The 14,633-nt window shown below is 47.5% G+C and overlaps 1 long non-coding RNA gene across 1 annotated transcript in view; it reads left to right on the top strand.

The window, feature by feature from the left end:
- Positions 1-1,368: 1,368 nt before the first annotated feature.
- The window catches only part of LOC132404204 (uncharacterized), a 238,517-nt gene continuing 225,252 nt past the window's right edge, over positions 1,369-14,633 (top strand). Inside the window, exon 1 of the long non-coding RNA XR_009515460.1 lies at positions 1,369-1,444. This is a non-coding gene — a long non-coding RNA (uncharacterized LOC132404204). The remainder of the gene's footprint in view (positions 1,445-14,633) is intronic.

Genomic DNA, 14,633 nt, shown 5'->3' with positions numbered 1-14,633 from the left:
GGAGTAATTGTTTATCAGTGGCACAAGAAGTTCAGCAATATATGCAAGGCAGTGATTATGGATTCTTGCATATCTTCACAGATCCAGTGACTAGTCATTCAGTTGTTTCTGTTTCTGTTCCAAAGTTTCAGTGACTATTTTTAGGGTGTGTTCTGACATGGTTGATATTAGTTTAACCTTGGAATGGATCGAAGAAGTACTTCTTACGTACTTCTGTGCTTTGATTTATTTTCAGTCTTGACAGCTATTAAAACAGGAATTTCAAGTTGTAGCCAAGACATTCTTCTTGAGATTGTACAATATCTGTTGAGCCGGCAGGATCTAGGCCTGTGTATATATTCCATATGAGTCCTGCCCATGTTGGGGTTGAAGAAAACAAAGTGACAAACAACCTTCCCAAGTAATCACTTAAAATGAAGGATATAAATGTAGTGGTGCTTTTGCAGAAGGGGGAGGTGCAAGCCATAATTAAAATGTATATTCAATAAAGGCAGCAACAAAGTTGAAATAAGGAAAAGGATTTCATTTGTGTAAAATTCAGAGGATGGTGAGAACTCAACAGAGACATGGATGAGGGGATAAAAAGAGGGAAGATGTTATACTTGCACATTTACATATTAGACATACTAGGTTGAATAATTCCTTGTTCAGAATTAACATGCTGATACTGATATTTATAGAGAGTGCACTTTGTTAAGAAATGATACAGCATATATTGTTTAAATGCAGTCCCTATGAGATGCCAAGGAAATACTTAATTGCTAAATTCAGATCTGTGGGACAGGCACAATTTAACATGGAAAGCTTATTGGGATATCACTGCCGTTGTAATGTGTATACAGTAAGTGCATATTTGACATTCTGAAAAGCATTAAACTTCTTGATATTATTTTTGAGGTTTTTTTTGGGAGGGTGGAATTTAGTGGGCATACCTCCTGTCTCTTTGCACCACACCTCAACTCAATAGGTGGTGGTAATGCTTTTTATGTTGGACTGCCAACCGCCATTAAACTTCACGAGAAGAAGAAGGTAAAAGTAAGAGAAGTTTAACTATTCTTTTCTTGGTATGATTATTTATCTTTGCAGTAATATTATTATTTGAGATTGTTGTTCTAAGGTAATACAATTTATTTAACTTTAATTTTGAATCACATAGTAAAATTCCTTTTCCATGCTTAATTCTTTATGGATTCTCAGTTTTGGCAGAGTTGATGGTGTTGAAAGAATCATAGCTTTGGCAGGCGGCTGAGCTAGTGGGGGTGCATTTCTTGGATCTCTGCTAAAGGTTTTCCCAGCAGCTTTTTGGGTGGAGCTTGGTCTAGCCTGAGCATGTGATCAGATTACATCATTGTACAGCCTGCTGAGTCCCAGGAAGCCACCACAGTACTACGAAAATGCAAAAGATAAGTAAGATAATTGTACAATTTGATGGCAAGTTTGGAAGGTGAGCAAAGCTATCTATTTCAGTTCAGTAATGCAGGAACACAAGCAAGATTTAAATCACAATGCCAAACAAATATGATGAAAAATTACTTCATAGTTTGGAAAGTTTAAAGCTGCTTTCATGCATCTGAGTTAGGTTGTTATAATTTGGAACAACAAGCAGGCATGTTTACACAATGATAAAGTATAACAGTACTCATTTCTGAAGTAGATTAGCCTTGAACCAATGAATAATATCTTCTGACTAACTCCAGCAAAGCACATAATCTGGCATTAATGTTTGGCAAATTGAAAAACATTTTTAAACTCTTGCTTGAGTGAATTTTCAATTTTCAGAGTTTAACCGGGTAAATAATGCAATAATTTCTCTTTGATTTGCATGACGTTCTTGCTATTTGGGCACTTTGAGGATGCAAGTCCACTTAATGGCTGTAGTGGTATTGATAGCCATTATATTGTTCAAGGGATGACTGGGACAAAATATCACAATATGAATCTTAATTCAGCTGGGTTTGGGGCCATTTCTCATTACCCACATGCTGTGGATGCTGGGAGTTTCCATGGCCACTCTCCAATATTTAAGTTTTATCAGAAAATATGAAGGTTTTTGTACTTAGTGTCATACCAGAGCAAAGTTAGTAGTGCTAACTAATAGTATGATTGTTTTAATTGACTCCTTAATAAGGTATCTTCAACACTGGAGAAGCCATACAGAAACAGCATTCAATCCTGATTGCATAGAGTTTTCACATTCTCCCTGTGGCTGTGTGGGTTTCTGGTTTACTCCCATATTTCAAAGATTGCAGTTGGCTGATTAATTGGTGACTGTAAGTGTGGGTCGCTGGAAAAATCAGAGGCATGTGTAGGAAAATAAGTGACAGGGAAATTAAGTGCAGGAATGGGATTGATGGGAATGCTGTGTGACCAGCATAGACTTGATGGGCTGAGTGGTAGCCTTATATGCTGTCAAGAAATGTGACGTATGAGATTGCGTTGCAGAAGCCCAAGGTTCTAGATTGTGGTCACTTTAATTCATCATTTTGTGGCCCTGGGTTTGGAGGACTGCCTGTGTGTGTTTGTGGGTGGATGGGAGGGAGGGATGGGGCTTGCTTTTGCTGTTGTTGCTGCTGTGAGCATGATGAACAGGTTATGTTAGCATCAGAATGCATGGTGACACTTGTGGGCTGCCCCCAGCACAGCATTGGGATGTGTTGATCATTAATGTAAATGTGAATTTCACTGTACATTTTGATTGTACATGTGATAAATAAATGAATCTGAATCATTCCCCTCTTCTTTCTCTCTTTCTGCCTCTTGGGCTGTTCCAATGAAGCCCAATGTAAACTCAACCAACATTCATCCTCTAGAAGAGGGGTTCCCAACCTTTCTTCATGCCACAGACCAATATCATTAAGCAAGGGATCCACGAACCCCAGATTGGGAGCGGCTCCTCTAGCAAGTACTGAGAAAGATAGGATCACAGTGTAACACACACAAATTGCTGGTGGAACTCAGCAGATCAGGCAGCATCTATGGAGAGGAATAAAGAGTCAACTATTTAAGCTGTGGCTCTTCGACAGGACAAGATCTTGTCCCAAAACAATTGCTCTTCATTCCTCTCCATAGATGCTGCCTGACCTGCTGAGTTCCTCCAGCATGTTGTGTGTGTTACACTGGATTTTCAGCATCTGCAGAATCTTGTGCTTGTGAATAGGATTTCAACGGTAAGATCCTCCCTCCACACTCCAATTCCATTTTCCAAACTTTTTGAGTTTAATTCATTATTACACAAGCAGAGATATTGCAGGATTATGAAGTAGGATTGCTGAGCATACATAGGATAAAGAATGGATTGTATGGGTTGGGTTATTGTTTGCAAAAGGAACCAATTTCTCCTACACTCTGTTACCAATCTCTTTACATTTAATGTTTATCTTATTTTGCTTAGATTTAGAAAGGGTGCTATAATAGTGCTATATTAGAGCAATGTAATTTAGCAAGGCTCCACAGTCGGCAGCATGTGGAGATACAGTACATCGCTACCAAAGGAAGTGTAAGGTGTCCCTTTCCTCCACCAGTCTGCAGGACACCCTTGGGCAAGGTGCAGCAGCTGCCAAGACCCCCGATTAGGGTCACATGAACCCAAGGGAGCAGATGGCGAATAGTCTTATGAGCAGCTGGTGCACATCACAAATGCTGGACATGCAACCACTGATGCAAAGCAGCTGATGAGTATTGATGGTGGCTGGGGTCACCCGTCTTGTAAAGACACTACCCAGAAGAAAGCAATGGTAAACCACTTATGTAGAAAAAATTGCCGAGAACAATCATGGTCATTGAAAGACCATGGTCACCCACTTAATACAACTTGACACACAATGAATGAACACGGTAAATAGGGTTGTTAATGAGATCAAATAGATATCTTTATATTTTAATACAGTTTAGAATCAAGAACAGGTTTTCAAATTTGAACAAATGTTAAACAAGTTTGTTTTACCAGTAAGAGTGATTCCTGCAAATGTGCTATAAAATCAAATAATTCTAGATATACTGAGATTTTCCAGCATTTCGAAGTCGAGAGATTCTGCTGGTACTGGAAATCTCACTCAAACTACTGGAGGAACTTAAAAAGTCAGGCAGTATCTGTGGAAGGGAATAAACAGTCAATGAGAGCCTTCATTGGGACTGGAAATGAAAGAATGGGGAAGAAGTTAGACTAAGGTGGAGGAGTTGGAGGAGCACAAGTTGGCAGGTAATAAGTGAGAGCTGCTAAAGGGGAAGATGGATGGGTCTGATAGGGAGCAATGGATTAAGAAGCTGAGAATGACCTGGAGAGTCAGGGTTTTATGCTTTGCCTCTTGGCAAGGTCACCTATACCAAAAAGGTCAAAGGGTAAAGGTCAGACTAGGAGTGGCCCACTGGTCTGCCAGCTTTGGGGGTTCAGCTCAGAGCTAACAACTCTGACTAGGAAAACAAAGTTGCTATGGAAATAGCAATGAAGAACCCTTCTACATCTAAGTGCGATGGATTCTGGAGCCTCCCCCGGGACTTGTGTGACTGACAGCACTAAAAATCGAGAAGAAGCTGCTGACGTGATGAAGGAAGCTCTGTATGCTGTCGGAGATGGAGGACCTTCATTGCTGTCCTGAACGCCAGCAGGGTAACAGGTAGTAAGTAAGCACTGAGAACCGGAGAAGCAGATCCCTTTTAGTCCAGGTACTTGCATGGATCTTCCTTTGCCCTTGTTCCTACACCACATCTCCTATTGCTTTCATTTCTGATCCCACCTGCCTTCCATCCAACAAATGTTAGAATCCTTGAACTCACAATGCAGCCCCATCCTTGCCTATCAAGCTCATTCACCAACTACAAGACCTCCTTTCCATGAAACATCAGCACCTGGTCCTCTTTGTGATTCCTCTATCCATTGATCAGGTTGTACACTCCTTACAATCCCTGAACCTTCCTTCCCCTTTACCCAGTGTCTCGATTTCCAAATTAACTCCTGGCTCACCTGATTTCTCCGGGCCCTCATTAATGGCTTGGCAAGCAAAAGTCATGATTATACAGGGTGAAACCAGCAGCACAACCAATTTGTTTCATGTTGTATAAAGTGACATCACTAAAACTTTTGTTGAAGGGTCCAGTGATGAGACTTTACATAACGTGATGCTGGTTCAGCAAAATTCACCTGAGCAAACGTCAGAAATAATTTTTTTTGGTCTAATGACATAGACAGCTCAGTGACACAACAGTTAGTGCTGCTGCTTCAGAGCTTCATATATCTGCTAAAAAAATGTCCTCTAGTGCTGCCTGAGTAGAGTTGGCACTGTAGGTGATCCAGTGCATCCTGTATGCTAAAGTGTTATACTGCATGAAGGCCCTTCAGCTGAACTGGTCCATATGGACTAAGTTTTCCATTTTATCTAGTCCTATTTGCTCACATTTGTCCCAGATTCCTCTAAACCTTTCCTATCCACATACCTGTCCAAGTACCTTTAAAATGTTCAACCACTTCCTCTCTTGGCTCATTCCATATGCAGATCAATGTCTGGATGAAATAGTTGTCCTTAAGCTTCCTATTAAACCTCAGCCCTCTGAACCTAAACCTATGTCATCTTGTTCTTCATTCCTCAACCTTGGGAAAAAGATTGCGCATTCACCCCATCTATGCTTCTGCTGATTTTATTCACCTTTATAATATCACCTCTCATTATCCTTCACTCCAGTTAATTAAGGTCCCAGCCTGCCCATCCTCTCTCCATAACTCACTCCTTCAAGTCTTCGCAACGTCCTCATAAATCTTCTCTGCACTCTTTCCAGCTTAACGGTACGTTTCCTGCAACAGGGTGATTAAAACTGCACATGATGTTCTAAATGCAGAAACACCAACATTGCACCCCAATTTCTATATTCACTGTTCTGAGTGATGAATGCAGAAGCTGCCTTCGCTACCCTGCCTACATTCAATGTTGTTTTCAGGCAACCATATATTTGCACATCTAGGTCCTTCTATTCTACCAATACCACCCCCACTCCAAAAAATGAGTGCCCTATTGTTCACTGTGAAAGCCCTCCCCTGATTTGCTTTCCCAAATTGCAACGCTTTCAACTGATCTAAATTAAATTGCCATTCATGGGCCCACTTACCCAGCCGATCGAGATCCCTCTGTAATTCCTGTATTTTAATGGTTGGCTGGTAGATTCTCTGCAGTGAATTCCCCCTGATGTATGTGGGTGTCAGGAAAATTGATGGGGATACAAGAGGACCAATGGGATTGGTGTCAATTGGTGTTTAATGCTTGTTGTGGACATAATGAGTCCAAGGCCAATTTCCATGTTATAACCTAAGACTCTGACACAAGTATTGTTGGCCAAATGCCTTCCCTTAGGATCAAACCATGGTATAAATTTCTTCCTTGAACTGTTCTTTTCATAGGGAATAAAACACTGTTAAGCTGGGGTGTGAACAACTTGCGGATTTTAAGGCAGCATTGAAGAAGGAGTGGGAATTTCACTTGTATTTTTATTGGGTCATGTATCTATTGCAGGGTGGATGTGTGAAGCTGAAGTGGATTCCTTATCCAGGAATATCTCAATGCAGTGTGAATCCATTGAAAATTACAGTTTTTCTCTCTGATAATCCATCATCCTGAAATTCAAGTAGGAATCCATGGTTCCTTGGGTTTTCTTAATCAAAGTTCAGATTAAGGCATAAAGAATAGACCTGGCCTCTCGGCTGCCAAAACTGCTCAGTGATTTATGAAATTCTTCAGTAACCTTCTGCACAAGGGCAGCATTCCTGATGAAGGTATCAAATTAGCATAATTGTGTAACTGTTATTACTTAACATGAAAAATGTGCTATGTAGACACAACTTTGTTTTTTTTTTCCAAATACAAAACAGTATTCCCGTTCCTGACAATGTGAGCATAAAGTCTCCTTGCTTTTAGTTCTGTAAGCAAGTCAATGCTTTCCTTTTGTCCTAGAAACCTCAAGGGTGACCTGATGTGGCACATTGTCTGGCAAGCATGGACGCTGTAACGCTGAGGGCTAGAGGGATGATGGGGCATCAGGCACCAGCTTAGGGGGATTGCATTTGGAATGGACTGCACTTTGCGGTGGAGTGGGGACAGCATCTTGGGTGCAAAGTGCACTCAAGGATTGAAGTATTTACTTGCCTGCTACCCTCTCAGGTTAGGATTAGGACCACATTGTGATGTGAGTGCCCAGTGGAAAGGTGACCCCTGGAGCAACATTGCCCAACTCCCACAGTGCTCCGACCGTTGGATGAGAAATGATGCTTATGTGGCGACCCACTTCCTAGCGCACTCGAACCGGCTCACAAATAGCCAGTGCGCCGGCACAAAGGCCGGGTCCGCAACAAAGGGAAAAAGCCTGCGGGGGTTTGTGAGTACATGTCCCTTACAGCATCCGCGCCCGGGGAGGGCGGGATGAGGGAGGCTTTAAAGCAAGGCTGTGAAGTTCGAATAAAATCATCTTTAATTGCAGTTTACCGATTCCGTGTCGTTATTTTAGCACACCGCTACAATTGGTGACCCCGACAGTCCAAACGATTTTTGGACCGGAGATGACCGCCGCCGCATCTGATCATGCGGTTTCGTTGAAACTGCCAAGCTTCTGGATGCTGCAACCTCACCTATGGTTCCAGCAAGCGGAAGCTCAATTCCACGTTCGGCAGATAACCTCAGAGGACACACGATACTACTACGTGGCGAGCTCCCTCGACCAGGAGACAGCGGCCCAGGTTGCGGAGTTCGTACAGTCTCCCCCAGCGGATGGCAAGTACACGAAATTCAAAGCCCTGCTTATAAGGACTTTTGGACTCTCATGGCGCGAGCGAGCTGCCCGTTTACTGCACCTGGATGGCTTGGGAGACAGACCTCCATCGGCTTTAATGAATGAGATGTTGTCTGTGGCCAGCGGACACACACCCTGCCTCATGTTTGAGCAGGCATTCCTGGAGCAGCTGCCTGAGGACATACGCCTGCTGCTGTCCGACGCGGATTTCAACGACCCCCGGAAGGTGGCAGCCCGGGTGGACTTGCTGTGGAACGCCAAGAAAGAGAGTGGGGCGTCCATCGCAGAGATCACCAGGCCACGCTCCCAGCAGCAAACCAGACCAGGCCCAGCCACTGAGCCCGCTAACCCCAGAGGCAGGGGTGAGGAGCCCAATGAACAATGGTGTTTCTTCCACCAGCGGTGGGGCGCAGCAGCCCGCCGCTGTAGCCCCCCTGCCAGTTCCCGGGAAACGCCAAGGCCAGCCGCCTTGGATAGCCTCCTGTATGTGTGGGACCAGCGGTCGGGACGCCGTTTTTTGGTCGACACTGGTGCCGAGATCAGCGTCTTACCTCCGACGAGTTATGACACCCACAACAGGGCACCGGGTCCCCCCCTGAGGGCCATGAACAGCAGCACTGTAAGGACCTATGGCACCCGTACGGTGCAGCTAGAGTTCGGCTCCAGCCGGTTCACTTGGGACTTCACACTGGCCGCCGTAGCCCAACCGCTTCTGGGTGCGGATTTTTTGCAGACTCACAGCCTACTGGTCGACCTGCCCAGGAAGAGACTGGTCCACGCCGAGACCTTTCAGACGTTCTCCCTGGGTGCAGCCCAGTTGCCAGCCCCTCACCTCGACTCCATCACACTGTCCGACAACGACTTCACCAGGGTCCTGGCGGTTTTCCCATTGGTTCTGGCGCCGCAGTTCACGGCAGCCATGCCCAGGCACGGCGTACAGCACCACATCCAGACCCAGGGACCACCCCTACACGCCCGCGCACGAAGGCTTCCCCCGGACAAGCTCCGACTGGCGAAGGAGGAGTTCAAGAGGATGGAGGAATTGGGGATCATCCGGTGGTCCGACAGCCCATGGGCCTCCCCCCTGCACATGGTGCCCAAAGCAACAGGGGGCTGGAGACCATGCGGCGACTACTGCAGGCTGAACGAGGCTACCACACCAGACCACTACCCTGTGCCGCACATTCAGGACTTTGCAGCAAACCTGCACAGCGCACGGATCTTCTCCAAGGTAGACCTCGTCAGGGGATACCATCAAATCCCGATGCATCCGGACAACGTCCCCAAAACGGCACTCATCATCCCGTTTGGCCTTTTCAAGTTCCTCTGCATGCCAGTCGGCCTGAAGAATGCCGCACAGATGTTCCAGCGGTTAATGGACATGGTGGGACGCGACCTGGACTTTGCATTCATCTATTTGGATGACACCCTCATAGCCAGCAGCAGTCGTCAGGAGCATCTGTCCCACCTCCGTCAACTCTACGGCCGACTGAGTGAATACGGCCTGACAATCAACCCGGCCAAATGCCAGTTCGGGCTCGACACCATTGACTTCCTGGGCCACAGGATTAGTAACGACGGGGCAACCCCTCTGCCTGCCAAGGTAGACGCGGCCCGCCATTTCCCCCGACCCACCACAATCAAAGGCCTTCAGGAATTCGTGGGTATGGTAAATTTCTACCACCGCTTCCTCCCTTCAGCTGCCCGAATCATGCGCCCCCTGTTCGCCCTGATGTCGGGTCCGGGCAAGAACATTACCTGGGACGAGGAGTCCGCCGCCGCTTTCATTAAAACGAAAGAGGCGTTGGCAAACGCTGCGATGCTAGTGCGCCCTCACAGTGGACGTATCTAACACGGCAGTCGGTGGGGTTCTGGAGCAACTTATCGCGGGTCATTGGCAATCCCTGGGCTTTTTCAGCAAACACTTGCGGCCACCCGAGCTCAAATACAGTGCTTTTGACTGGAATCTGTTGATGCTATACCTGGCAATCCGGCATTTCAGGTACTTCTTAGAAGGTAGGCCCTTCACCGCGTTCACGGACCACAAGCCGCTTACCTTTACGTTCCAATCCCTGGTCATCCCGCCAGCAGCGCCATCTGTCCTACATCTCCGAATACACAACGAATATCCGGCACGTCTCGAGTAAGGACAATGTTGTGGCGGATGCGATCTCTCGCCCTAACATTCATGCCCTTTGCCAAGGGGTAGACTTTGAGGCGCTGGCAGAGGCGCAGCAGGCAGACGAGGAGATCCCGAGTTACAGAACCGCAGTCTCCGGTTTGCAGCTCCAGGACCTCCCCGTGGGCCCGGGTGAGAGGACCCTACTCTGTGACATCGCCACCGGCCAGCCCCGTCCCGTCGTCCCGACAGCCTGGCGGCGACGTGTTTTCGACTCCATTCATAACTTGGCGCACCCCTCCATCAGGACAACCGTTTGGATGGTCTCCAGCAGGTTCGTTTGGCACAGACTCCACAAGCAGGTCAGTGAATGGGCCAGAACGTGCATGCACTGCCAGACGGCCAAGGTGCAGCGACACACCAAAGCTCTGCTGCAGCAGTTCCACCCCACCCACCAGCATTTCGACCACATTTATGTGGATATCGTGGGCCCCCTGCGCAGAGCACGGCACCTCCTGACTATCGTGGACCGGTTCACAAGATGGCCAGAGGCGATCCCGCTCACCGACACCACCTCCGAATCTTGCGCCTGGGCACTGATCGCCACCTGGGTGTCCCCCTTTGGTGTACCGGCCCACATTACCTCCGACAGAGGCGCCCAGTTCACCTCCAGCCTGTGGTCAGCTATGGCCAGCCTTCTGGGAACTCAGCTGCACCACACAACTGCCTACCACCCACAGTCGAACGGGCTAGTGGAGCGTTTCCACCGTCACCTAAAGTTGGCTCTCGTGGCCCACCTGCGAGGAGCTAACTGGGCGGACGAGCTTCCCTGGGTCCTACTCTGCATCAGCATGGCGCCCAAAGATGATCTGCACGCCTCGTCGGCCGAGTTGGTGTATGGCGTAGCCCTGGTCATCCCTGGGGAGTTCATACCAGCCCCAAGGGGGCAAGAGGAAGAACCCGCAGCAGTCCTGGGCAGACTACGCGAGAGGCTCGGTGACCTGGCCCCCATACCCACTTGGCAGCATGGGCAGAGTCTGACCTGCGTACCCAAAGACTTGCAGAACTGTAAGTTTGTGTTTGTACGAAGGGGCGGGCATTGGCCACCGCTGTAACGGCCCTACGAGGGGCCATTTATGGTGCTCAGGAACAACGGGTCCACGTTCGTGCTGGACGTTGGGGGGAGAGAGGAGGTTTTCACGGTGGACCGACTCAAACCGACCCATGTGGACTTGGCGCAATCAGTCGAGTTTCCGGCACCGCGGCGCAGGGGCGGACCTCCCAAACCGGGTCCAGCCCAGACTGTGGACATTGGGGGGGTGTATCGCCGGTTCTTGGGGGGGGGGGGGTTATGTGGCGACCCTCTTCCTAGCGCACTCGAACCGGCTCACAAGTAGCCAGCGCGCCGGCACAAAGACCAGGTCCGCAACAAAGGGATAAAGCCTGCGGGGGTTTGTGAGTACGTGTCCCTTACAGCATCCGTGCCCGGGGTGGGCGGGATGAGGGAGGCTTTAAAGCAAGGCTGTGAAGTTCGAATAAAATCATCTTTAATTGCAGTTTACCGACTCCGTGTCATTATTTTAGCACACCGCTACACTATTACGTGGGCTCAGACACAGAAATTGTACCAAGATCACAAGAGTGACTTACAAAAGGAAGTGGCTGGTTGAATTCAGGATTGGTATGATTTGATCCGAAAGGGTTACAAGTATGATTTACTCTGAGTTAACTTCACATTCAGTCGAATAACATTGAAGGAAAAACAACAGCACTGTTTTCCTTCACTTTTCCTTGTGTTATATTCATGGGTAAATGTACCCATGTATTCACACTTTCTTAGCTGTCAAAATGTTTGATGGTCACCGTGTTGCCATTCTGATCTACATCTGAAGAGATGTGACACCACAACTTAATCATTAAACAGTTGATAGAAATGGCAAAGTATATTGCATGTTAGTTCCTCATCTGACTGGACATTGAGTTGGGACTTTACTGCTACTTTGAAATGGTGCATATGCTATCTCCTCAGTAGATCTGTACTATTTTGTTAAGATTTACTCTCCCTTCAGACCCCTCTGACACAAAAATTCATTCTTTTCTATTACCTACACATCTCCATCACCTTCCTTTTCTCACCTTTAGTCCTCGTGGTTGGATTTTAATTTCCTGTTTTAAAAAAAAATATCTCCACTGATGTAACGCTGACCAGGGAAATATCCCACTGTTAAGGTTTGCTGACCTATTTATGTGATTATTTGGAATCATCCAAATTAATTTAGAAGTCTGTATTGTCAATCAGCATTCTTCCTGTTGTTTCTGCCACAGCATTCAAGTAAGGTGAAAGGTACAACTTCAAGATTCATTTTGCTTTACTATGTATAATATTAAGCACATGTGCAGATATATAATTTTTGCACTGGTCATAGTCATATGGTTATTGTAATTCCACAGTAGGAAGGGAAAGCACTATGTTTCATAAAAGCTACACAGTCTTGCATGCAGAGTTTAACCGCTGAAGTTAGAAAGCAGGTTACTGGCAGAAGGCATGAACATCCTGCTGAAATTTTTAACCAAATTTTATTTTTTTTGGGGCTAATTTTATTTTATTTCTTCCTAGATTTAAAAAAAAAAGATTTTTAATAACATTCAGTTGAACATGGCAGCCTTATTGAAGAAAGTGGATGTTGCATTTGTAGCGGGAAACCGTTTTATCATTTATAGAGCTGTCCTTGGTAGTTTCGGAGAAAGCAATGATGTTTTGAATGTATCCATTGGAGAAGGTGAGGTTAGATTTGCCTTTGTAAGCACAGAGGGAATGGGCGTGAGTCTGTCTTGGAAATGTTTCTGTATCATCTGCATTTTCTTCCTCAACACCTGGGTCTCCAACTCTCTCTTTTAAATTTTCACTTTGATTATATGAACAAGAAGTCAGTTTGATCATCAAGTGCTTCTGTGGCCTGTGTCTCCACAAGCATGGCTTGACTTGAGGCAACACTTCATCTGCAAATGTGCTGGTTCATCTGTTGTGTCCGGTGCTCCCAATGTGGCCTCCTCTACATTTGTGAGGTTCATCATACGTTATAATTTGGGAACTGCAATATCGAACACCTCCGTTCCATCTGCCAAAAGCAGAACTTCCCAGTGCCATTCTGACAAGTTGGTTCATGGCATCCTCTTGTGCCAAGATGAAGGGACCCTTAATATTCTGTCTGGGTAGCCTCCAACCTGTTGGCATCAATATAAATTTCTCCTTCTTGTAAAAAAAACACAAGTTTTTCCTCACCTTTCTCTCTTCCTCTGCACTAACGAGTATTCGATCCATGATGACAGACAAGAGAAGCTCGTTTAGCTCAACTGCCACTTTTATTGCGACAAGCTCTAAAACAAGCTGGGCGCTATGACCCGGGGAGAGAACCCACTCAGTCACAAACAGAGATTAAAAAATCATTTTTAAAACAGCCGTAAATAACACTGGCTATTAGGAACGCTGGGGCCGTCTGTCAACTGTGCCCTCCCTAGAGTGCTACACTGCCCCCACCTGAAGGATCAGCCATCCCCGGCAGCCCCAGAGCCCACAGCAAAGTCTAAAAGTCCAGGGTGGTCAACACTGCCATCTGGGGCGCTGGGGGGGTGGGGGGAATGGGTTGGTTTCCGAAGCACCCCCTCCCTCAGGGGAGGTACTGTTTGGTGAGGCTCGAAGCAGGGCACCCGGAGTGTCACTTCCTTCCTTCAGTCTTGCTATGCAGATGACGGCTGGGAACTGATACGGTGCTAGTCTTCCACCGCTCAGGCATCTACACCCGATATACCACGTCGGAGATGCGGTCAAGTACCTCTCCCAGCCCCTTCCAATGGCTTCCAAACTTGGGATATGGTCCCTTCTTCAGGGTGGGGCAGTAGATCTACACTGGGGCCCTCACCAGGTATTGGTGCATTGTGCCCTGGACTGACAGCTCAGCCCCCTCTGAGTTTGCAGGCGTAGCAGCCATGAGCGAACAGCTCCACGTCCTGCCTGTACCCAGACCAATAGAAGCACTTGTGCAGCTTGCCCGACATCTTTGCGACCTCGAAATGACTGGCCCTCAGCAGCCCTGTCCATCGACCAGAGCACCGTGGCGTGGACGCCCCGTGGACTACCAGCTGCAGGAGATGTCTGTCGTGCCGGGACAGCGACCCAAGTTGCATCTCCTTCGTGCCCCGCTAAGAGTATAGGGCTTTGGTTTCTGGATCAAGGATCCAGACGTCTGCCCGCTCCGGCTGCTGTCCCACACTCAGCCACCCACGCATCCGGGTCAGCACGAGATCGCTCACCTGCTCGCTGGTCAGTGGTGGGGAGATCTCCCTCACCGCTGACTCCGGAGGACATCCCGATGGATGGTGGTGATGGTTGACCGTGTCCAACAACGCACGGCATCTGATGCCCTCCGCCACACAGACCACACATAAGCCTTGCTCTTCACCCTAACGGCCCTCCTGGAGGGGCGACAACGGAGGGATTCTGTTGGATGCCTCGGAAGGTGCCGCCCACTCAGCGTTTCCCGATGGCTGGGCTGTGGTGTGGCACTGGTACGAGGCATCCCTAGGCCACATGGTCCACCTCGCCACACTGGTAGCAGCGATTGCTCCGTGGCATGTAAGAAGGGTAGCACTTGTTGGGCCTGCCTGACAGGCTCCTCCTCATTAGTTTCCTCCTCTGCTGTAAACACCCCCAGAGCTTCTCCCACTCGGTGCCAGTGGCTGCCCAGTT

This window comes from Hypanus sabinus, chromosome 13 (assembly GCF_030144855.1).
Source record: "Hypanus sabinus isolate sHypSab1 chromosome 13, sHypSab1.hap1, whole genome shotgun sequence".
Taxonomy (NCBI): Eukaryota; Metazoa; Chordata; class Chondrichthyes; order Myliobatiformes; family Dasyatidae; genus Hypanus; species Hypanus sabinus.
This window is presented reverse-complemented; position numbering and strand designations above follow the sequence as displayed.